Here is a 24,717-nt window from a genome sequence, read left to right as displayed (position 1 = left end):
GAAGCTCCCTTGCTGTGGGTGTGGCCAGCCTCAGGCTGCTGCTCTGCTATGGAGGGGCCCCGGAGGGGCAATGGATGGGGCCTGTTTGGCTGTTTACCTCTGTGAGGGGTCTCAGAGCTATTGCCCAGTGGGTTAGTGTGCCTGGAGTTCCCTGTAATTTCCAGTTGATAGACTGTGACCTGGGATGCTTCCTTCCAGCTGTGGCATCCCTGTCCTGTTAAGACTTTCAAAAAGCACTCGCTTTTCTTTGTCACAGGCATGCTGGCTTCAGGTTCCACTCACAGATCTTGCTGCCCTGTTTCCTTAGTTTCCTGCACCCCATGCATGCACTGTGTCTGTGCTCTGGTGCAGATGGCTAGGGCTGGGTGATTAGCAGTCCTGGGCTCCCTCTCCCTCCCCACTGTGACTCCTCTCCTCCCGCCGGGAGCTGGGGTGAGGGGCACTTGGGTCCCACCGAGCTGGGGCTTGTATCTTACCCCTTTCACCAGGCGCTGGGTTCTCACAGGTGTGGATGTAGTCTGGCTGTTGTCCTGTGTCTTCTGGTCTCTCTTTTAGGATTAGTTGTATTTGTTATATTTTCAAAAATATATATATTTTGGAAGGAGATTCCCACTGTCCTACTCATGCTGCCATCTTGGCTCCACCTCTTTAAGGTAAATATTTAGTAAAATATAGAAAATTGCACAATTCACAAATATATAATAAATGAGTTTTTACAAGTGAAAGCTACATGTTCCTACCTTCTTCCTCTCTCTCCCTCTCCTCTCTTCTCTGTCCTTTTTAATTCTCTCTTCTTTGGCCCCCCTTTATAGAACTTTCTCTTTTATCCTTCCTTTCAGCTTCTATTGTTGTTCCTTTTCAATATTCTTACCAGCTAGGTATACCTTCAGAGTGCATCCTTGGATCCTTGTCATAAAAATCTTACTTTTTATAGTAATCTTATCCATTTGCATAATTCTAATCATTATCAATGCCTTGAGATGCCCACAACCTGCCAACCAATCTCCAGACCCCACCGATGGGAAACCCAGCCATCTTTCCAACTTGATTCCTCATAAATACTTCAGACATAATGCAACACACTGACAACATAGCGCAATGGGATCTAGAAGAAAGCCCCAGCACTGCTACTGACTAAGTAAATGGTGTTCAGTGGGTTTAATTTCAATGTTTCCCTTTTTGCTAAGAGGGCTCACCATGTATTTTCTATCAGTTTCTTGTAGCTGATGCAACAAATTGCCAAAATTTGGTGGCTTGAAATAACAGAAATTAAATTTTTCCCACAGATCTGGAGGCCAGAAGTCCAAAGTCAGAATCAGCATCTCTTCATCCTCTCCAGAGGCTTAAGGAGAAAATTTGTTCACTGCTTCTTTCAGCCTCTGATCGCTGCTGGAATCCCTGACTGTGAGCACATCACTCCAATCTCTGCCTCCACGGCCACCCTGCCTCCCTCTTCAGTTGGTCAAGTATCTTCTGCCTCTCTCTTTTTTATTTTTTTAAGCATATTTCTTTTCTTTTTGGTATCATTAATCTACAATCACATGAGCAACATTGTGGTTACTAGATTCCCCCCATTATCAAGTCCCCACGACATACCCCATTACACTGTCCATCAGCTTAGTAAGATGCTATAGAGTCACTACTTGTCTTCTCTGTGCAATACTACCCTCCCTGTGGCCCCCTACATTATGTATGCTAATCGTAAAGCCTCTTAACCTTTCCTTCCCACCCACCTTCCCCAGTCCCTTTCCCTTTGGTAACTCTTAGTCCATTCTTGGGTTCTGTGAATCTGCTGCTGTTTTGTTCCTTCAGTTTTTTCTTTGTTCTTATGCTCCACAGATGAGTGAAATCATTTCATACTTGTGTTTCTCCACCTGGCTTATTTCACTGAGCTTAATACCCTCTAGTTCCATCCATGTTGTTGCAAATGGTAGGATTTGTTTTCTTCTTATGGCTGAATAATATTCCATTGTGTATATGGACCACATCTTCTTTATCCATTCACCTACTGATGGACACTTAGGTTACTTCCAATTCTTGGCTATTGTAAATAGTGCTGTGATAAACATAGGGGGACATATGTCTTTTTCAAATAGGGCTCCTGCATTCTTAGGGTAAATTCCTAGGAGTGGAATTCCTGGGTCAAATGGTATTTCTATTTTGAGTTTTTTGAGGAACCTCCATACTGCTTTCCACAATGGTTGAACTAGATTACATTCCCACCAGCAGTGTAGGAGGGTTCCCCTTTCTCTTGCATCCTCGCCTGCATTTGTTGTTCCTAGTCTTTTCTGTATTGGCCATCCTAACTGGTGTGAAGTGATATCTCATTGTGGCTTTAATTTGCATTTCTGTGATAATTAGCAATGTGGAACATCTTTTCATGTATCTGTTAGCCACCTGAATTTCTTCCTTGGAGAAGTGTCTGTTCATATCCTTCACCCATTTTTTAATAGGGTTATTTGTTTTTTGTTTGTTGAGGTGTGTAAGTTCTTTATCTATTTTGGATGTTAAGCCCTTGTCAGATATGTCATTTATGAATATATTCTCCCATACTGTATAGAAGCTTTTCAGCATGATGTAGTCCCATTTGTTCATTTTTTATTTTGGTTCCCTTGCCCGAGGAGATGTGTTCAGGAAAACATTACTCATGTTTATACTCAGGAGATTTTTGTCTATGTTTTCTTCTAAGAGTTCTATGGTTTCATAACTTACATTCAGGTCTTTGATCCACTTTGAGTTTACTTTTGTGTATGGGTTAAACAATAATCCAGTTTCATTCTCTTACATGTAGCTGTCCAGTTTTGCCAACATCAGTTGTTGAAGAGGCTGTCATTTCTCCATTGTATATCCATGGCTCCCTTATCATGTATTAATTGACCACATATGCTTGGGTTTATATTTGGACTCTATTCTGTTCCAGTGGTCTATGGTTCTGTTCTTGTGCCAGTACCAAATTGTCTTGAGTACTGTGTTCTCTGCTTCTCTCTTATAAGGACATATGTGATGGCATTTTATTCACCAAGGTAATCTCCCCATATCAAAATTGTTAAATTAATCTCATCTCCAAAGTATATTTTTCCAAATAAGATTTACAGGTCCCAGAGATTAGGACATGATACCTGTGCAGTGGTCATTGTTCTAAGACTAATATTTTCTTTACTAATGATTATGCAGGTGACTTATTATCTATATTTGGGGGTCATTATTCACAAAGTTGTCATTTGGATAAGTGGGTTACTTCAAATATAAAACTTGGGATGACACCTGAACAGAGTAAGCCCTCACTGTTAGTTGTTTTCACTGTTCCTGTAGGTTCCTCTTGTCAGATTCCCCTTCTCAAGTTATACCACCTATATGAAGACTGGTCATGACTGCCTCAGTTTAACACCATTTTTGGCCTGCTCTATTTTCACCCAATTTTATCACACATCCCACACCATCTTGGCTTGGAGGTCCTCCCACATGCAACTCTGCCCCAGCCACCTTGCCTAACTGTAATCAGAATTCAAGATCTGGATTCTGGTGTTGCATTGCCCATAAAGTTTTGCTCCTTTCTGCCCTCACCATACCTCAGGTAGACTGCTTCTGGGCATGCTCATTATTATTTATTTCTTCCATAAACAAACTTTCATTCAGTCTATGCTTGACACTAAGAACACAAAAAGAATGAGACACAGTCAAATAGATGAGGTTGTCAGATACCTATTTTGGCAGGTGGAAGAACAGCCCTCCAAAGATTACTTGCTTCCTAATCCTTGGACCCTGTGAATGCTATCTTATATGGTGAAAGATACGCCTAAATTAATGATCTTGAGAGAAGAAGCTTATCCTTAATTATCTAGTGGTTCCTGCACTCTTAGAAAGAGAACCAGAGGCTGAATAGTAAAAGACACACAGAGAACACGATATAAACACAGAGGCAAAGATTGGATCAATATGACCGGACACCATGAGGAAGCCCAGGAATGCTGGCAGCCACCAGAAGCTAGAAGCAGCAAGGTATAGATTCTGCTCACAACCTCTGGAGGAAACATGGCCCTACAAAGTTTGGGATTTCTGGCCTCCAGAGCTATGAAATAAATGTAGATCATTGTGAATCACCAAGGTTGTGGTCACCTGTAACAGCAACCTAGGAAATAATGCAACAATACAGGAGTGCAGTAGGAGAGATCAGCAAGGGTAGGGAGGTGTTACTGATCAGAAGGCTTCTCGAAGCAAGTGCTGGCTGAAGTGAACAGGAACTAATCAGATGGAAAAGAAGGAAACACACATCCTGTATGATACTGAGAGAGCAAGAAATTATAAAGTATTCAGAAAACCACATGCATTTTGGTACTTCTGAAATTTTGTGTCAGGAATGTCCACCAGTGAGGCTGGAGATGAAGTTTGGAACAGAACATGGGGAGCAAATCTTCCTTTCATAGAGTTAGGTCTCCATCCTGTTAGTTATAGGGTAAAGTTTATAAAAGCCACTGGCACTTCTGAAACAGAATTCCTTTTAAAATGGTAGCTCTACAGTAGCTGCCCTGCAGTGGAGTAGGACAAGTGATAAGGAGACGACTTAGAAAGTCACAAAGATGGACAGGAGGGGGCAGATTAAATATTTTTAGTTGATATAATGAGTAGGACCTCGTGATTATTTAGCCAGGCTGGAGCAAGGACAGAAAGAAAGAGAAAAGGAAGACAACACTCCGGTTTCTAGCTTCAGTGACTGCTTGGCTGGGGTTGAGCAATTACAGGACTTTGAGGTAGAAACATTTAGCACATGGTTGAAATTTATATTTATTAATAAATAAATTAATGTAATCAATTTGCCATGTAAGTTTGAAATTCAGGATGAAAGTATAGGCTGAAGATGAGCATTTGGAAGTTGCCAGGATTTGTAACACAGTATTACATGTATTTATTTTAATGCCTCTCTCTCTACTGAAGTAAATCTTCTTAAGAAAAGGGACTACATCTTATTTCATATGCTCAGCCCTTAGCAGAAAATAGAGAAACCATCCAAGGTGGGTTTAAAAATTGAATTAATGTATTGATTTGAATATTGATATTTTTATTATATAAAATTAGATCTATTTTGAGTGACATGCTGTTTAATAGAATTTAACTCCTGTACAAAAAGTCCCAAATAACCTACACAGCCTCCATAATTCATAATGATGCTGTCACTCAATTTAATTTTTTTAATCTTAGCATTACAAATTAGAAAGAGGAATTTTATACCATACATACTTTTTTTTAAGGTAAAGTTCTAAAAGTGGGAAATGAATATTTAACACTGAGGAAACCCATATAGAGATGAGTAAGAAATAGGAAGTAAAAGCAAATGTTTCCAATATTGAGCAATTTTCTAATTTATACTATTTTACACTGTTCTATAACATGTGGAAATTCTAAATAAAGTTGAAATCTGTATCAGCAAGGGATGGAAAAATGAAAAGTTGGCTGCTTTCAGCTTTGATTTCTCTGATTCTAGGAATTTCTTACTTTGTTTTCTTTTGTTTCCAAAGACAAAGCATTTAATAAAACACTCCATGTGTATCAAGTGACACCAAATAAATACAGCCCTAGTCTGGCCAGGAAGATAATCTTTAAGGATTAAGTTCAAATCAAAGATTTGTCTGAAATATATGTATCTTTTAATTCCATCCACTTTTTATTGCCCCAATCATTTTCTGATATCAGATAACACATTTCACACACAGAAAAGAGACTTTCAAAAACATGTACACATTATTAGACTCAATAATTAGCCACCCACGATTGTGTTGATTAGTTAGATTTTCACACTTCACATGTGTAGGGGTCAAGGCTTAGAAATGGAAAGAATGTCCTCTATGACTGCACAGGCAAAGCAAAGAATGGGAGAGAAAAAGTATTTTTCTCAAACAAACAAAAGGAAATCGATTTGATTTTAAAACATTTTTCATTGCTGGTAGATTTTTAGTGGGATTTTGTGGTTAGTTTGCCTTCACAGATAACATGAAGTAGAGGAGTGGCCCTTGAGTACATTCTAAGTTCCCAAGAGAAGGAGCCTTCTCTAAAATCTGTATGCTTTTAGCTGCCCTAGAGTAAGGATTGTGCACAGCAACCTGTCCTAGAAGTGCAGCTGCCTCCATCAATGCCCCTAGTGTAAACAGCAAAGCCTGGCTCAAAGAAAGCTATCATAGAATAGATCATAAATGGAAACTTTGTCAAATGATGCAAAAGCATGATTAATTATTACTTCACAGAACTAGCCTAGGAATAACTGACAAGTGGCACAGACACATCCAGAAACTTTAGCATCGAAAATAATGCATAATGGTATAACCCAGCAGGAACTGAAGTAAAGGAAGAGAAGAAACAAGCTTTGTTGTACAATGATTGTCATACTTTATCTGTGACATTAAATATCCTTGTAAATCAAAGGAATACAATAAAGACCATAAAACATAATATTTGTTTAAAATTGCCATTTTTTTCTAACAAGAATGGACTGCATATATATAGACATATGTACCGTATATGACACACACACATATACATAAAATTAACTCTAAATTAATAATATAATTGGTAGTAGAATAAATGGTGCTTGAAAATTAAGAAACCAACACAATTTCAGCACTGGTTATTTTGACAACTTTCTCTCATCAGATGTGACAGGGTAGATAGATTTGCCAAGGGCTACCAGTACTATAAGGATATATTCTGCTTTCAGTCTTTCTGGTACTGGGCAGCGGGTGGGGATGAAGGGAACATATCTCTTCTAGCCTGAGCTTCTCATTCCTCTTTGAGACTCTAATCTGTATGTTAGAACTAATTTTTACTTTCAAATCCTTTAGTCAAGATTAGCCATTCCAGCCTGCATTCGCTTTCAGCATAAAAAGAAATTATATTTTGATTTGTTTTCTTCTTGTGTATTTTTGATATATCAGCATTTAACACTATTTTGAGTGCAAAGAGTGAATATATTCCTTAAATATATATGTGTTTAAGTGACATTAAGATAACTACCAACTACAAAAGGGAGTTTTAATATAATGGGTTGGCAAAATTCATTTCATATATTTTTAGAAGAATGAATATTTTCTCATAAATTACAGGTGAGTTATTGAAAGCATAAAATACAGAAAAATATATTTAAAAAATAGAAAAATAAATGAGATTCTTATAAAAGTATGCATGAAAGAAAGTTGATATTGGTATGCAATGAAGTCCTTAAGGATCGATAATGATGATGATGATGATACAGAAAATAGATGAGGAAATAAAAGAAAAATAATAGTATTTTTTCTCTTTGCATTCTACTGACTTGCCAATTCAAATGAATATTACTTAAAGGCCAAATTTATAATTTTAATTACATGATTTATAGTACCAATTATAATATAAAACAGCATTACTGGTAAAAAATCTGACTCTAAAACAATCAAAATTTAAATTAGGATATTAAAAAAGGATAAATACATCTTGCTAAACTGACAAAGAACTTTAATTGAAAACTATATCATTATTGCAAAGGTTATGAAGTTGACAAAATCATTTTTTGGACTCCCAATTTAGAATCAAACTAAAAAAAATACTTCTAAATTAAAATTTTTGTACCAAAAATAGTGATTTTTCAATTGGATCACTGTCTCATTCACATAATCAGCCCTGACTTATTTCATCTTTTTTCCAAAACTCAAAATCTGTCTCAAAAATGTGCAGATTAGGCTATCTCAAATGATTCTTCACATGAATCCTGAAAGCATCTCTCAAGAAATTATTTCTAGAAAATTTAATGCAAAAGAAACATCAATTTGATGAAAAAAAATGTCCTTCCAAGGTAATTCAATTGAGAAACATTAATGTTCATTCAGTTACATGTTATTTGATGTTTTATGTTTCCATTCTTAAAAGCAATTAATACTAATTATTTTGCACTGATTAGGATTCCATTTACTAATTTTAAATGAATGATAAAATTCAAAGTTGTAGCTTTTCACTTTGAGGTTTCAGTACTTTTTTTTATTGTGGTAAAATACACATAACATAAAATTTACTATCTTAACCATCTTTAAACTCACAATTCAGTGGTAGTAAATGCATTCTTATTGTGAAACCAATCTCCAGAACTTTTTTTAACTTGTAAAACTGGAACTCTAGACCCATGAAAAATTAACTCCTCATTCTCCCTCCTCCCTGTCCCTGGCAACCACCGTTCTGCTTTCTGTCTCCATAACTCTGATGACTCTAAGCCCCTCATATGAAGGGAATCACAATATTTGTCTTTTTGTAACTGGCATATTTACTGCTCAAGATTCATCAATATTGTAGCACACACATCAGAATCCCTTTCCTTTTTAAGGCTGAATAATATCCCATTGTATGTATACACTACATTTTGCTTATCCATTCACCCATTGATGGACACTTGAACTGCTTCCACATTTTAGCTACTGTAAATGATGCTGCTATCAACATGGATAAAACACACATCTCTTTGAGACCCTATTTTCAGTTCTTTTCTACATATACCAGAAATGCTGGATCATGCAGTAATTCTATTCTTAATTTTTTGAGAACTACTGTACTGTTTTCCATAGTAGCAGTACCATATTATATTCCCACCAACAGTGTACAAGAGTTCCAATTTCTCCACATTCTTACCATTTGTTGTTTTCTTTTTTTTCTTATTTTCTTATAGTAATCATCCTAATGGTTGTGAGATTGTATCTCATTGTAGCTCTGATTTGCATTTCCCTGATGGCTAGTGATAGTGAACATCTTTCCATGTGTTTATTGGCTATGTCTTCTTTGGAAAGACATCTATTTATCTTGTGCCCATTTTTGAATCATAGTTTTTGTTTTTGTTGTTGTGTTTTCGGAGTTCTGTTTATATTCTTGGTATTTATCCCTTATCAGATATATAACTTGCAAATATTTTCTCCCATTCTGAGGGTTTCCTTTGTATTCTGTTGATAGTGTCTTTCTATACACAATTTTCTATTAACTTTGATGAAGTCCGATATGTCTGTTTTTCTTTTGTTACCTGTATCTTTAGTATCATATCCAAGAAATTATTTCCAAACCCAATGTGGGAAGCTTCAGTAGATGTTTTTCAATTCATGCATGCCATCAGCATTATTTTTTCATTGAATCCATTAAATTTAGTTTGTTTAGCTATGTTGACTGAATCCAGTTCCTAGATTGACTTTTAAAACAGCTACATCTTTCTTAGCTTTTCATTCTTCAAGTAACCAGTTTTTAACTACATTTTATTTCTTATTTTGTATTCCTCTCTCCTAGGACCACTGTAGAATTATACAAGTTCCTGTTTATCATGAGCAGGTGAGTGGTAGTAACCATGGAACTGTCTCAAGCAGGTATGACAAGTGAAAATACCAGTAATTACTATGGATAAGAGTTAGTATTCACAGGCATCAGATAGAAGTAAACAAAAACAGGTAAAAATAATTTCAAGAGGTAAAGAACTGCAACACTGTCTTGAAAGGACTCTATCAAATAGAGGTTCAAGGAAATGCCTCTAGAATTGAAGAAAAATAATAACTGAAATTTAAAATGCAGTGGATGATTTAAACTGCTCTGCACATAAATGCAGTTAGAAAGAGAATTAGTAACTAAAAATATGTGAAAAATGTAATTCACAATAAATTATATGTCATGGAGTAGAGCTAGATAAGGAGATAACAGATATTACTGCCCATATTGATCACTGTTCATCTTCAGAATTTAAACAGTGCCTGCAATGTAGTGATGCCTCAGTGAATATTTGCTGAACAAATTAATGAATATATACTTTGAATTAATGAATTATTGAATAAATATACACAAAGTATACTTTGCTATATGTTATTATAAATGTTCATTTTTCTGTATGCAATTATTTAATATTTTTAATTTAGGTTCTTTAACACTTAATAATATATTAAAGTTCTACATTTTTCATTTCATTATTTTGACATTTCTGCATAGTTCCAGCAATTTACCCATTTATTTAGGCCAGGAGTCAACAACTATAAACTGCTATTTATTTTGTATGGTTTACAAGTAATGAATGGGTTTGATATTTTTAAAATTGTAATTTGTAATATTTGTAAAGTTGTAAAAAATGAAAAAAAGACAGAGATTGTGGCTCATAAAGCCTGAAGTATTTACTACCTGGCACTTTGCAGAAAATATTTGCCAACGTTTGATAAAGCCTGTCAACTTTGTTAACACATAGTTATTAATAATGATCTTTTATTATGCATTATTCTCCATTTTGTTATATTAACTTATGTATTCTAAAATTTTTCATTTCTATTCTCTATTTTTACCTGCAAACTTCTGTGAAAAGTGTGTCTTATTTAGTATACGTTTTAAGCAAACAACTTTTAGTTTGATAATCTAATTAGTTAGAATGCCTACCTTTCCCTTGCTATTGCTACTGTTATTTTGGCCTATTTCATTGAGTTATACCCCTATATTCAATTTCTGTTTTTTGTAAGTTTTGTTCCAAGTAAAATATCATTCACCTTGGTATCTGCTGTCCTACAAAATAAATTTGCCTTAACTAAAATTCTCTATAGTAGAAAGAAGCGATTAAGAAAAAACATTTTGCCAAGAGACAAAGCAATCAACAGGGAATCAGATATGACACAGATTTTGACAGCAGACAAAGAATTTGAATTACTTCTGATTAATATTGCGAGGACTCAGAAAAATATAAACAACATAAAAGATAAAAGTGGTAATTATAAAAAGAGATGGAAATTATAAGAGAGTTTTGATGGAAATAATAGATTTGAAAGCATACCAATAGAGATGTCTTTGGTGGGCTTAAGTAGAATCAAAAGAGCCTAAAAAAGAATCAGTAAACTTGAAGATACATAATTATATAAATTGTAGTTATATACATTGTTAAATAAACTGAGTAATATAAATTATATTCACAAATTATATAAATCAATAAAGAATAGATCGTTCAAGATCTGTGGGACAAAGTAAACAATCCAAAATGTATTCTGGTGTTATAGAATAAGAAGATGGAGAGAATAAACAGAAAAAAAATTGAAGAAGTAACAGTTATTATTTCCAAAATTGATGGTACATATTAAGCCATGCCTCCAGGAATTGCAGAGAACACTAAGTGAGGTAAATATATAGACACACACACACACACACACACACGGACACATACCTAGGCACATGAGAGATAAATCTCCAAGACATACTAAAATTGAGGCATATGTAGAAAGTTTTAAAAAAAGAAAGCAAAAGAAAAGAGAACTTCAGAAACCTTCTTGTCAGAAACAAGCAAGTCAAAAATCAATGGATTAACATCTTTAGTGATATGAGAAAGAGGAAAGAAAAGAATTTGACACCTAGAGAAAATAACTTTAACAACTGGGAGTGAGATACACTTCTTCTGGAAATTTGACTTCCCCCATCTCTCCCATTAAATACTAAAATCCTGTACATTATGTATAAAACATAAGACTTTAAAAGGCACAGAGAAGATGGCAGACTACTTAGGAAACTCAGGATCCAAGGAACAACATGGTGTTGAGTTCCCTGGATTTTCCTTTTGCCAGACTTATAACTGAAGAAGCCAGCAACATGAAAAAACCTGTGATTCCAAACAAAACAAGTCCCTAAAAAAGAGAGTTCTCTATATCCAAAAGACCAGGAAAGAGGCATCTAAGCAAGATGTAAAACTTTTAAACAACCACTCTACTTCAACCAAACACAAAAATATAAACTGTGGCCCCATCTCCAACCACCTAAGGAAAGACTGTGTGGGGTAACTAGACTTCTGCTCTTGCTAAGGTGTAATGGGGCATTCTAGCACACTTCACTCATCTCCGTGCCCACTTGTAGGTTGGGTGTCAATGAAAGCTGAGTAGGAAAACTATTCACATGAGGCAATAAAAGTTCTCTCCTTTTTTATGGTGTCAGTGGAGGCCATGAGTGGCATACCCTAACAATCCCTGCTCAGTAGTGACAGAGGAAAACTACTGGACAGTCAGGGTTTCACCACTGCTTGGTATGGCCAGTCATTGCCCACTCTGAGGTCAGCAGAACCCACAGGAAGAGCAATAATTAGGCACTTTGAACTCTCCCAGCAATGAAGGAATCATGCAGATCCCACTGGGGAGCCAGAATGCCTACCCTTGCCTGACAGTGACTTAGAATGCCCTCCTCAAGTGTCAACAAGGCTGAGTGGGAAATCTAGACTTTTATTGTACCTAGTTGTAAAGTGATGGTGGTGCCCTCTTCTTCACCAGAACAGTGTCAAAGGAAACCAGCTAAAACAGCATGTGTAAACAAAATTAAAAGTCTTATAGAATAATGCCCCAAATGTCAAGGTTTTAACTGAAAATTACTTGTAACATTAAGAACCAGGATGATCCAAACTGAATGAAAAAAAGGAGAGAGATACCAACATCAAGATGACACAGATGTTAGATCTAACAAATACTTTAAGGCATTATGATAAAAATTCTTCAACAAGCATTACAAAATGCTTAAATTTTGGAAAGACAGGAAGTCTCAGGACATAAATAAAATATATAAAGTAGAAACAAAAAGAAATCTTACAAGTAAAAAACACAGTAAACAAAATTAAAAATTTGGTGGAAACTTCTGGTTTCTGAGTTGGCATGGAAGGAGTTTGGAAATCATCACCTTCATTCATCCACACAAGTAAAAAAAAGCTGAACAAACTAAAAATCAGTAACTCTTCTTAGATTCATCAAAAGACTGAAGTTACAGAGCAAACCACTGTGCCCAAAATTAGAGAGGGGTGAATACAGAACATCACAATGTATGAGAACAGAAATTCATCAGTAGAAATCCCTAGAGGAGTCAGTTATATGGTAAGAAAACCAGTAAAGTCAAGGTGTGAGGCTCAGTGCAGACCAGTTTGAGAGAGAAAAATGCCAAAGAAGCCCAGGCTTTAGTTTTATTTGTAGGAGTCCTACTAGGGACTCACAAGTGAAGATTAGAGAAAATCCACTGTGCTTCTCGCAGGGGAAGGGGGAAAGTAGCTATTTTGAAATACATCCAGAGCATTCTGGTCTTCCTAGCAAGGCTTATTCTCAAAAGAAACAATTTCACCAGAATCTAACTGACCTGTGGGAATGGAAGTATGCAACTTCAGCCTGCTCTAGTCTGTCTCACTTGAAGGTGTAGGGGTTGGGAGGGCACTGAAAAGAGCTTGTGAAGGTAAAAGCCCAGAGGCACAGGCTCACTAAATCTTTGAGATCTAATCACAGGCCTATGGAATGCTTCCTCCTTCAAACCTAACTGCTACATCAATAAGGCATTTGTTAAAACGGGAATGCAGCAGAAAGAATTACACTTCTCAGACCTTATTGAAGAAACCTCTGGGGAACTCCAAAGACAATAGAGAAAACAAAGAGATTTCCACAGGGAATTTTAGCCTTTAATACCTACAGTTACAAGGAAAACTAAACATAGCCCAACACTAGCCAGATAAACAAACCTTCACATGAAAGGCCTATTTAACCAAAGTCCTTCTACCCTGTACATCACATACAGCCCTCAATAAAAAATTATGAAGCAAATTAAAAGACAAAAAAAGCACAATTTGAAGAAATGGAGTAAGTATCAGACTCAGTTTCAGATATGGCAGTGATGTTGAAATGATCAGACTTGGAATTTAAAGCTGTGATAAGTTAAGAGTTCTAATAGAAAAGGTGGATAGCATGAAGGAACACAGGTAATGTAAGGAGAGGAGATGGAAATCCTAAGAATAAAAAAAGAAATGTTAGAAATCAAGAAACAGAAATAAAAAAATGCCTTGATGAGCTCTTCAATGGATTCAGTGTATGTACAAAGAGACACTCAGATGGCTTTAAAGAAATGGGAATAGAAATTTCCCAAACTGAAATGCAAAGGGAAAAAAAGATGAAAAGGACAGAACATCCAAAAAACTGTAGGAAAATTACAAAAGGTGTCACATACATGTAATAAGAATATCAATAGCAGAAGAAAGGGAGAAAGAAACAGAAGAAATATTTGGAACAACAATGACTAAGACTTCTCAAGATTAATGATGGATATCAAACCAAAAATCCAGGAAACTAAGAGAATACCAAGGAGGATTAATACTGAAAAGTCTAGATTCACACATATCATATTTATATAGCAGTAAAATCAAAGACAAAGAGAAAATACCAAATAAAGACAGAATAAACAGAACACTTTACCTATGAAGAAGCATGTGTAATAATTATGTTGGACTTCTCTTCAGAAGCCATGCAAGCAAAAAGAAATGAAGTGAAACATAGAAAATATTGAGTGAAAAAATCTACCAAAATTATTCTGCATCCAGTGAAACTATACATCAAAAGTGAGGGAAAAATAAGAGTTTTTCAGACAAAAAAATTCAAGATAATTTATCACCAGTGGATCTGTCTTGCAAGAAATATTAATAGAAATTACTCAGAAAGCACATATAGTAAGTCAGAAACTTGGATGTACATAAAGAAAAGAAGAGCATTAGAAAAGATAAAAGAAGGTAAAATAAAATATTTTATTTTTCTTAATTGTCCTAACAGATAACAATTTGTTTAAAATAATTATAGTAACAATGCCTCTGGTAATTAGAAGTTATAGATAAATAAAATAAATGACAGCAATGTTATAAGGGATAGGAAGAAGGAATTTGGAATACTTTGTTAAAAGGTTCTTGCATTATCTGTGAAATACTATAGTGTTAATCATTTTAAATGTAAGTTACCTAAGGACATTAATTTAAAAAGACTGTCAAAGTAGATAAACAAGACCAAACTATGTGTTGTCTATAATAGGTATATTTACATATAAAGACAGAACATAAGTACATTCCAACAGCCACAAACCCCACAACTGCTTGTGGGTTCAGATTCTGCTCTGTCTCCTGTCACTAGCATGAATCACTGGGCTCACGTGCATACAGCTGGCCCCTCCAGTTGTGCGCCTGTATGCCCCCAGCCAGCTCCATCACTGGATCCTATTTCTGTACACTCACAGTGAAACCCTGCTGCAACCGGACTGCACACCAACAGCCAAGGCCACCAGAGCCTGTTGTAGGTCCCGTTTTGGCCCTGTGTGTGTGTCTGCAACCAGCCCCTAACACCACACAGACAAATGCAGCTAGACTCTGCAGCCCGGTGTGTGCACACCACTAGCTCTGGTATCCACCACTGCCTGCCCTGGCCCATAGCCTCTAGGTCTAGAGGCACTGCTGAGGATGCTGAAGCCTTTTCAGCCTTAGCAAACCCCCCAAATGATGCAAAGGATCATGCAGTTTCAATGCCGCAGATGCCAGACCTGAGTGGGAATCACATGCCCTTGCACCTGGAGTTATCATATGCCCCTTACTTGGCATCCTGAACCACATGACCTGGAGTCAAGCATGCTGGAGCTTGTCCCAACAACTGGATAAACGTCTTTCCTTACTGAAGTCTGTCCATAAAAGTCTAGAAGAAGTGATTGCTACCTCAAATACCAGACTTCCAAAGGGCTACAGAGCTCATGAACAATCAAGGACACATGACACCACAAAAGGAACACAGTAAAATTCCAGTGACTGACCCCAGGAAATGGAGACACACGAATTGCCCAACAGACAATTCAAAATAGTTGTTTTCCAGATCCTCAGAGAACTATAAGAGAACATAGACTATCAGGAAGACAATATAAGAGCAAAATAAAATTTCAACAAATGTATAGAAAACATGAAAGAGAACCAAATGGAAATTTTGGAGCAAAAGATACACTGACTGAACTGAAGAATTCCACAGAGCTTCAATAATAGACCTAATCAAGCAAATAAAGATTTAGTAATCCAGAAGACAGATCAATCAATATTATCCAATCAGAGGAGTAAAAAGAAAATAACACTATTGTCAATATCCTGATATCATTAAAAACAAAAACTGCTTTGTCAAAAAATATGTTGAGAGAATGAGAAAATAAACCTGAGATAAAATATTTGCAAAAGATGCATCTGATAAAGGTCTCTTATCCAAACTATATGAAAAACTCTTAAAACTCAACAGTAAAAAAATAAACAACCCAATTAAAAAGTGGGCCAAGGCCAAAGACCTTAAAAGAAACCTCACCAAAGTCACCCAGCAAATGTGACTTAAACAACAGTGCAATACCACTACATATCCACTAGAATAGCCCAAATGTAGACCAGTGATGGTCAGGATATGGAGTAGCAGGAACTCTGATACATTGTTGGTTTGAATGAATGGTATAGTCATGTTGGAAGATAGCTTGGTGGTTTCTTAAAAACTAAACACTTTTACCACAGAATGTTGAAATAAAGCCCCTTGGTATTTACCTAAAGAAGTTGAACACTTATGTCCACACAGAAACCTGTATATGGATGTGTATAGTAGTTTTGTTCATAGTGGTCGAAACTTAGAAGTAACCAAGATGCCCTTCCTTAGATGAATTAATAAACTAACTGTGGTACATACAATACTACTCAGGGATGAAAAGAAATGAGCTATCAAGCCATGAAAAAAATGGAGGAAACTTAAATGCTTATATCAAAATAAAAGAAACTGTCTGAGAAGGCTGAATACCAAATGACTCCAACTATGTGACATTCTGGAAAAGACAAAACTATAAGGATGGTAAGAAGATCCATGATTGCCAGAAGGGGACAAGGCATGAATAGATGCTGCACAGAGAAATTTGAGGGCAGTGAAAATACTCTGTATGATATGATAATGGTGGAAACAAGTCATTATTCACTTTTCCAAATTCATAGGATGGGCAACACCAAGAATGAGCCATAATGTAAGCTATATACTTTGCGTGCTTATGATGTGTGTCAATGTAGATGAATCAATTGTAACAAATGCACCACTCTGGAGGAAGATGTAGATAATAAAGGAGGCTGTGCATGTCTTCATGCAGGGGCTATTTGAGAAATGTGTACCTTCTCATCAATTTTGCTGTGATCCCAAAACTGCTCCAAAAAATAAAGCTTTAAATTGAAAAAGAAAGAAAAATAAATAAAAAGTTAAATTATTAAGTGAATTGGAAGGCTTAAGCCCTTACATAACAATAATAACATTGAAAGTAAATGGTTTTAATACATTAACAGAAATTGGCAGAGTGCACTTTAAAACATAACCCAACTATATACTATCTATATGAAACATACTTCAAATGTAACATAGGCAAACAGAAAGGAAATGAATGGAAAACATATATATCATGGAAACATCAATGTAAACAAAGCAGGAATAGCTATATTAACACCAGCTAAAGTAGACTAGAGCAAAGAAAAATAACAGTGAAAAAGAGGAATATTATCTGCTGATAAAAATGTCAATCCACCAAGAAAACATATCAGTCAGAAATGCATATGCATTAAACAACAGAGATGCAAAATTACATGACGCAGAGCTGACTGAACTGAAAAATAGTCAAAAATCTGAAGAGATAAATCCACAATTATTTTTGGATAGTTCAACACTCCTCTCAATAACTGATGGCTCAACTAGAAGAAAATATCAAGAATGTAGAAGAACTCAATAATGTCATCCATCAACAGGATCTGACAGATATTTATAGGACATTTCTAACCAATAGCAGAATACGTCCTCAAGTACCAAGAAACATAAACCAAGACAGATCATATCCTGGGCCATAAAACCAACCTTTGAAATTTTAAAAGAACTGAAATCATACAGAGTGTGTTCTTTGACCACAGTTGCATCAAACTAGAAATTAATAACAGAAAGAAACCAAGAGAATACCCAAACACTAGGCACCTCTATATAATCCATTGGGAAAGAACTCACAAAGAAAAGTTTAAAATCCACTGAACTAAATGAAAATGAAAATACAATATATCATAACATGTGGAACACAGCTAAACCAGTGCTGAGACCTAAATATAAAACAATAGATGCACACATTGAAAAGAGAAAAATTCTCAAATCAATAATCTAAGCTCTCACTCCAAGGACCTTGAAAAGAAAATGAAAGAAAATCAAAGGAAGCAGAAGAAAGGAAATAATAAAGATGTGAGCAAACATTGACTTCTGAGCAAATGGTCAGTAAATAGAAAGCAAAAACAATACAGGAAATTAATGAAACAAAGAGTTGGCTCCATAAGTATATCAATAATTTTTTTTAAATCTGTATGACTAGCAAAGAAGACAAGAGAGAAGACACAAATTGCTGATATCAGGAATAAAAGGGCACATCACTAGAGATATTGCAGACATCAGAAGGATAGTAAAGGGATACTACGAACAAGTCTACACATATCCTTTGACAACTTAGATGAAATAGGTCAATTCCTTAAAAAACACAAACAACTATAACTCATCTTATGTATATACATATTTATAATAGATATTTTGGGTATTCCTGTAACTCTAAAGAACATTGATTTTAATTTAAAAACTCCCAAAAAGTAAACCTCTAGGATAAATAATTTCACTGGAGAATTCTGTCAGCTTTTTAAATAAGAATTAATACCAATTATACACAATCTGTCTTACTGAAAATAGAAAAGAAAGAAACATTTCCTAAAGCATTTTATGAAGGTAGCATTACCCTGATACCTAAATCAAAGACAGCACAATAAAAGGAAAAATATGGACATCACTTGTGAATAAGATGTAAAAATCCTTAACAAAATATTATCAAATAGAATACAGCAATATAAAAAACTAATTATATGCCATGATCAAAGATTGTTTATTCCAGGAATGCAAGATTGGTCTAATATTTTAAATATCAATGCCCTTTACCATAAAAACAGGCTGAAGAAGAAAAATCATGATCACATCAATTATTGCAGATAGAGTCTGACATAATTTGAAATCCATTGATGATAAAACTCTGAGATAGGAATAGAAGGAAATTTAACTTGACAAAGTAAGTCTACAGCAAAAAAACTACAGCTTACATAACATTTAATAGTGAAAAATTAAATGCTTTTCCACTAATATTAGGAACAAGACAATGTGTACCTTTACCACTCATATTCAAATTAATGATGGAAGGTCTAGCAAATGCAATAGGGAATGAAAAGAACGTAAGAGACATACAGAAGGAAAGGGAGAGATAACACCATATATATTTACAGACAGTGTCTCCATTTACTGAAGACATTATTGTCTCCATAGGAAGCCTCAAAGACTGCAGAAAAAGCTTAAAGAAGTGAATTCAACAAGGTCACAGTATACAAGATAAACTTATAGAAATAAATTTTATTTCTATGTACTAGTGGTGGACACTGAAATTGAGAATGCAACTCACAACTTCACAAAAAAAAAAAGGTTGACTTAAGAGTAAATCTAACAAGGGCAGAGCCAAGATGGCGATGTGAGTAGGACAGTGGGAATCTCCTCCCAAAAACATATATATTTTTGAAAATACAACAAATACAACTATCCCTAAAAGAGAGACCAGAAGACACAGGACAACAGCCAGACTACATCCACACCTGCAAGAACACAGTGCCTGGTGAAAGGGGTAAGATACAATCCGCAGCCCGGCAGGACCCGAGACCCCTCACCCCAGTTCCCAGCGGGAGGAGAGGAGTCACAGCGGGGAGGGAGAGGGAGCCCAGGACTGCTAAACACCCAGCCCTAGCCATCTGCACCAGAGTACAGACACACAGTGCATGCGTGGGGTGCCAGAAACTAGGGAAGCAGGACAGTAAGACCTGTGAGTGGGTCCCATGGCTGGCGCTCCTGCGACAAAGAAGAGAGGTGCTTTTAGAAAGTCTTAAAGGGACAGGGACCCCATAACTGGATGGAAGCATACCTGGTCACAGACCAGCAACTGGAAATTACAGGGAACTCTGGGTGCACTAACCCCCTGGGCAACAGCTCTGAGACCCCTCATGGAGGTAAACAGCCAAACAGCCCCCCATCCATTACCCTCCGGGGCCCCGCCATAGCAGAGCAGCAGCCTGAGGCTGGCCACACCCACAGCAAGGGAGCTTCCTCCATATTGGGGGGGCAAGTTACAAAGACCCAGTCTACACTCAATTGCCCAACACAAGCCACTAGGGGTCGCAGTTGTCCCAGTAAAGAAAGGCCAGGAGCAATTGGAAAAAGTCTACTCTCTCCCAGCTGACAGACTCGTCAATAGCATACCACTGCACCTATCAACATGAAAAGGCAAAAAAATTTGATCCAGACAAGACTAACCCAGACAGCTTCGACATCTTCTACATCTTCCCCTGAGAAGGAACCTGGGGAAATTGATTTAACCAGTCTTCCTGAAAATGAATTCAAAACAAAAGTCATAACCATGCTGATGGACTTGCAGAGAAATATGCAAGAACTAAGGAGGGAGAATACAGAAATAAAACAAGCTCTGGAAGGACTTCAAAGCAGAATGGATGAGATGCAAGAGACGATTAATGGACTAGAAAACAGAAAACAGGAATGCAGAGAAGCTGATGCAGGGAGAGATAAAAGGATCTCCAGGAATGAAAGAATTTTAAGAGAACTGTGTGACCATCAAAATGGAACAATATTCATATTATAGGGGTACCAGAAGAAGAAGAGAGAGAAAAAGGGATAGAAAGTGTCTTTGAAGACATAATTGCTGAAAACTTCCCCAAACTAGGGGAAGAAATGGCCTCTCAGACCACAGAGGTACACAGAACTGCCATGACAAGGGATCCAAGGAGGGCAACACCAAGACACATAATAATTAAAATGGCAAAGATCAAAGACAAGGACAAAGTATTAAAGGCAGCCAGAGAGAAAAAAAGGTCACCTACAAAGGAAAACCCATCAGGCTATCATCAGACTTCTCAACAGAAACCCTACAGGCCAGAAGAGAATGGCATGACTTACTTAATGCAATGAAAGAGAAGGGCGTCAAACCAAGATTACAGCATCCAGCACGACTATCATTTAAATATGAAGGAGGGATCAAACAATTCCCAGACAAGCAAAAGTTGAGGGAATTTGCCTCGCACAAACCACCTCTACAGGGCATCTTACAGGGACTGCTCTAGATGGGAGCACTCCTAGAAAGAGCACAGAACAAAACACCCAACATATGAAGAAGGGAGGAGGAGGAAGAAGGGAGAAAAATAAAGAATCATCAGACCATGTTTATAATAGCTCAATAAGTGAGTTAAGTTAGACAGTAAGATAGTAAAGAAGCTAACCTTGAACCGTTGGTAACCACAAACTTAAAGCCTGCAATGGCAATAAGTACATACCTTTCAATAATCACCCTAAATGTAAATGGACTGAATGCACCAATCAAAGGACACAGAGTAATAGAATGGATAAAAAAGCAAGACCCATCTATATGCTGCTTACAAGAGACTCACCTCAAACCCAAGGACTTTCACAGACTTAAAGTCAAGGGATGGAAAAAGATATTTCATGCAAACAACAGAGAGAAAAAAGCAGGTGTTGCAATACTAGTATCAGACAAAATAGACTTCAAAATAATGAAAGTGACAAAATAGACTTCAAAATAATGAAAGTAACAAAACATAAAGGAGATTACGTAATGATAAAGGGCTCAGTCCAACAAGAGGATACAACCATTATAAATATATATGCACCAACACAGGAGCACCAACATATTTGAAACAAATACTAACAGAATTAAAGGAGGAAATAGAATGCAACACATTCATTTGGGAGACTTCAACACACCACTCACTCGAAAGGACAGATCCACCAGACAGAAAATAAGTAAGGACACAGAGGCACTGAACAACACACTAGAACAGACGGACCTAATAGACATCTACAGAACTCTACATCCAAAAGCAACAGGATACACATTCTTCTCAAGTGCACATGGAACATTCTCCAGAACAGACCACATACTAGGCCACAAAAAGAGCCTCAGTAAATTCCAAAAGACTGAAATCCTACCAACCAACTTTTCAGACCTCAAAGGCATAAAACTAGAAATAAATTGTACAAAGAAAGCAAAAAGGCTCACAAACACATGGAGGCTTAACAACATGCTCCTAAATAATCAATGGATCAATGGCCAAATTAAAATGGAGATCCAGCAATATAATGGAAACAGACAACAACAACAACACAAAGCCCCAACTACTGTGGGATACAGCAAAAGAAGTGTTAGGAGGAAAGTATATAGCAATCCAGGCATATTTAAAGAAGGAAGAAAAATCCCAAATGAATGGTCTAATGTCTCAATTATCAAAATTGGAAAAAGAAGAACAAATGAGGCCTAAGGTCAGCAGAAGGAGGGATATAATAAAGATCAGAGAAGAAATAAATAAAATTAAGAAGAATAAAACAATAGCAAAAATCAATGAAACAAGAGCTGGTTCTTTGAGAAAATAAACAAAATACATAAGCCTCTAGTGAGACTTATTAAGAAGAAAGAGAGTCAACACAAATCAACAGTATCAGAAACGAGAAAGGAAAAATCACGATGGACCCCACAAAATTACAAAGAATTATTAGTGAGTACTATGAAAACCTATATGCTAACAAGCTGGGAAACCTAGGAGAAATAAACAACTTCCTAGAAAAATACAACCTTCCAAGACTGACCCAGAAAGAAACAGAAAATCTAAACAGACCAATTACTAGCAACAAAATTGAAACGGAAATCAAAAAACTAAAAAAGAACAAAACTTCCGGGTCAGACAGATTTACCTCGTAATTTTATCAGACTTACAGAGAAGACATAATACCCAATCTCCTTAAAGTTTTCCAAAAAATAGAGGAGGAGGGAGTACTCCCAAACTCATTCTATGAAGCCAACATCACCCTAATACCAAAACCAGGCAAAGACCCCACCAAAAAAGAAAACTACAGACCAATATCCCTGATGAACGTAGATGCAAAAATATTCAACAAAATATTAGCAAACCAAATTCAAAAATACATCAAAAGGATCATACACCATGACCAAGTGGAATTCATCCCAGGGATGCAAGGATGGTACAACATTCGAAAATCCATCAACATCATCCACCACATCAACAAAAAGAAAGACAAAAACCACATGATCATCTCCATAGATGCTAAAAAAGCATTCGACAAAATTCAGCATCCATTCATGATAAAAACCCACAACAAAATGGGCATAGAGGACAAGTACCTCAACATAATAAAGGCCATATATAATAAACCCACAGCCAACATCATACTAAACAGCGAGAAGCTGAAAGCTTTTCCTCTGTGATCGGGAACAAGACAGGGATGCCCACTATACACTCTGTTATTCAACATAGTACTGGAGGTCCTAGCCATGGCAATTAGACAAAACAAAGAAATACAAGGAATCCAGATTGGTAAAGAAGAGGTCAAACTGTCACTATTTGCAGATGACATGATATTATACATAAAATACCCTAAAGACTCCACTCCAAAACTACTAGACCTAATATCAGAATTCAGCAAAGTTGGCGGATACAAAATTAACACACAGAAATCTGTGGCTTTCCTATACACTAACAATAAACTAACAGAAAGAGAAATCAGGAAGACAATTCCATTCACAATAGCATCAAAAAGAATAAAATACCTAGGAATAAACCTAACCAAGGAAGTGAAAGACCTATATCCTGAAAACTATAAGACACTCTTAAGAGAAATTAAAGAGGTCACTAACAAATGGAAACTCATCCCATGCTCCTCACTAGGAAGAATTAATATCATTAAAATGGCCATCCTGCCCAAAGCAATATACAGATTCGATGCAATCCCTATCAAACTACCAACAGCATTATTCAATGAAATGGAACAAATAGTTCAAAAATTCATATGGAAACACCAAAGACCCCGAATAGCTAAAGCAATCCTTAGAAGTAAGAATAAAGTGGGGTGGGATCTCACTCCCCAACTTCAAGCTTTACTACAAAGCCACAGTAATCAAGACAATTTGGTACTGGCACAAGAACAGAGCCACAGACCAATGGAACAGAATAGAGACTCCAAACATTAACCCAAACAATATTAGATAATTATTAGATAATATTATACAAAGGAGCCATGGACATACAATTGGGAAATGACAGTCTTTTCAACAGATGGTGCTGGCAAAACTGGACAGCTACATGTAAGAGAATGAAACTGGATCACTGTCTAACCCCATACACAAAAGTAAATTTGAAATGGATCAAAGACCTGTATGTAAGGTCTTTGATAGAACCTTAGAAAAAAACATAGGCAAAAATCTCTTAGACATAAACATGAGTGACCTCTTCTTGAACATATCTCCCTGGGCAAGGGAAACAAATGCAAAAATGAACAAATGGGACTATATCAAGCTGAAAAGCTTCTGTACAGTAAAGGATACCATCAATAGAACAAAAAGCTATCCTACAGTATGGGAGAATATATTCATAAATGACAGATCCGATAAAGGGTTGACATCCAAAATATATAAAGAGCTCACACACCTCAACAAACAAAAAGCAGATAATCCAATTAAAAAATGGGCAGAGGAGCTGAATAGACAGTTCTCTAAAGAAGAATTTCAGATGGCCAACAGACACATGAAAAGATGCTCCACATTGCTTGTCATCAGAGAAATGCAAATTAAAACCACAATGAGATGTCACCTCACACCAGTAAGGATGGCTGCCATCCAAAAGACAACCACAAATGTTGGTGAGGATGTGGAGAAAGGGGATCCCTCTTACACTGCTGGTGGGAATGTAAATTAGTTTAACCATTGTGGAAAGCAGTATGGAGTTTCCTCAAAATGCTCAAAATAGAAATA

General features: G+C 36.4%; 1 long non-coding RNA gene across 1 annotated transcript in view; it reads left to right on the top strand.

Annotated features, from left to right (window-relative positions):
* The window catches only part of LOC140845098 (uncharacterized), a 137,030-nt gene that overhangs the window by 91,767 nt on the left and 20,546 nt on the right, over positions 1-24,717 (top strand). Inside the window, exons 3-4 of the long non-coding RNA XR_012123783.1 lie at positions 1,287-1,404; positions 9,280-9,321. This is a non-coding gene — a long non-coding RNA (uncharacterized lncRNA). The remainder of the gene's footprint in view (positions 1-1,286; positions 1,405-9,279; positions 9,322-24,717) is intronic.

This window comes from Manis javanica, chromosome 2 (assembly GCF_040802235.1).
Source record: "Manis javanica isolate MJ-LG chromosome 2, MJ_LKY, whole genome shotgun sequence".
Lineage (NCBI taxonomy): Eukaryota > Metazoa > Chordata > Mammalia > Pholidota > Manidae > Manis > Manis javanica.
The sequence above is the reverse complement of the archived record's forward strand: the minus strand, read 5'-3'. Positions and strand labels throughout refer to the sequence as shown.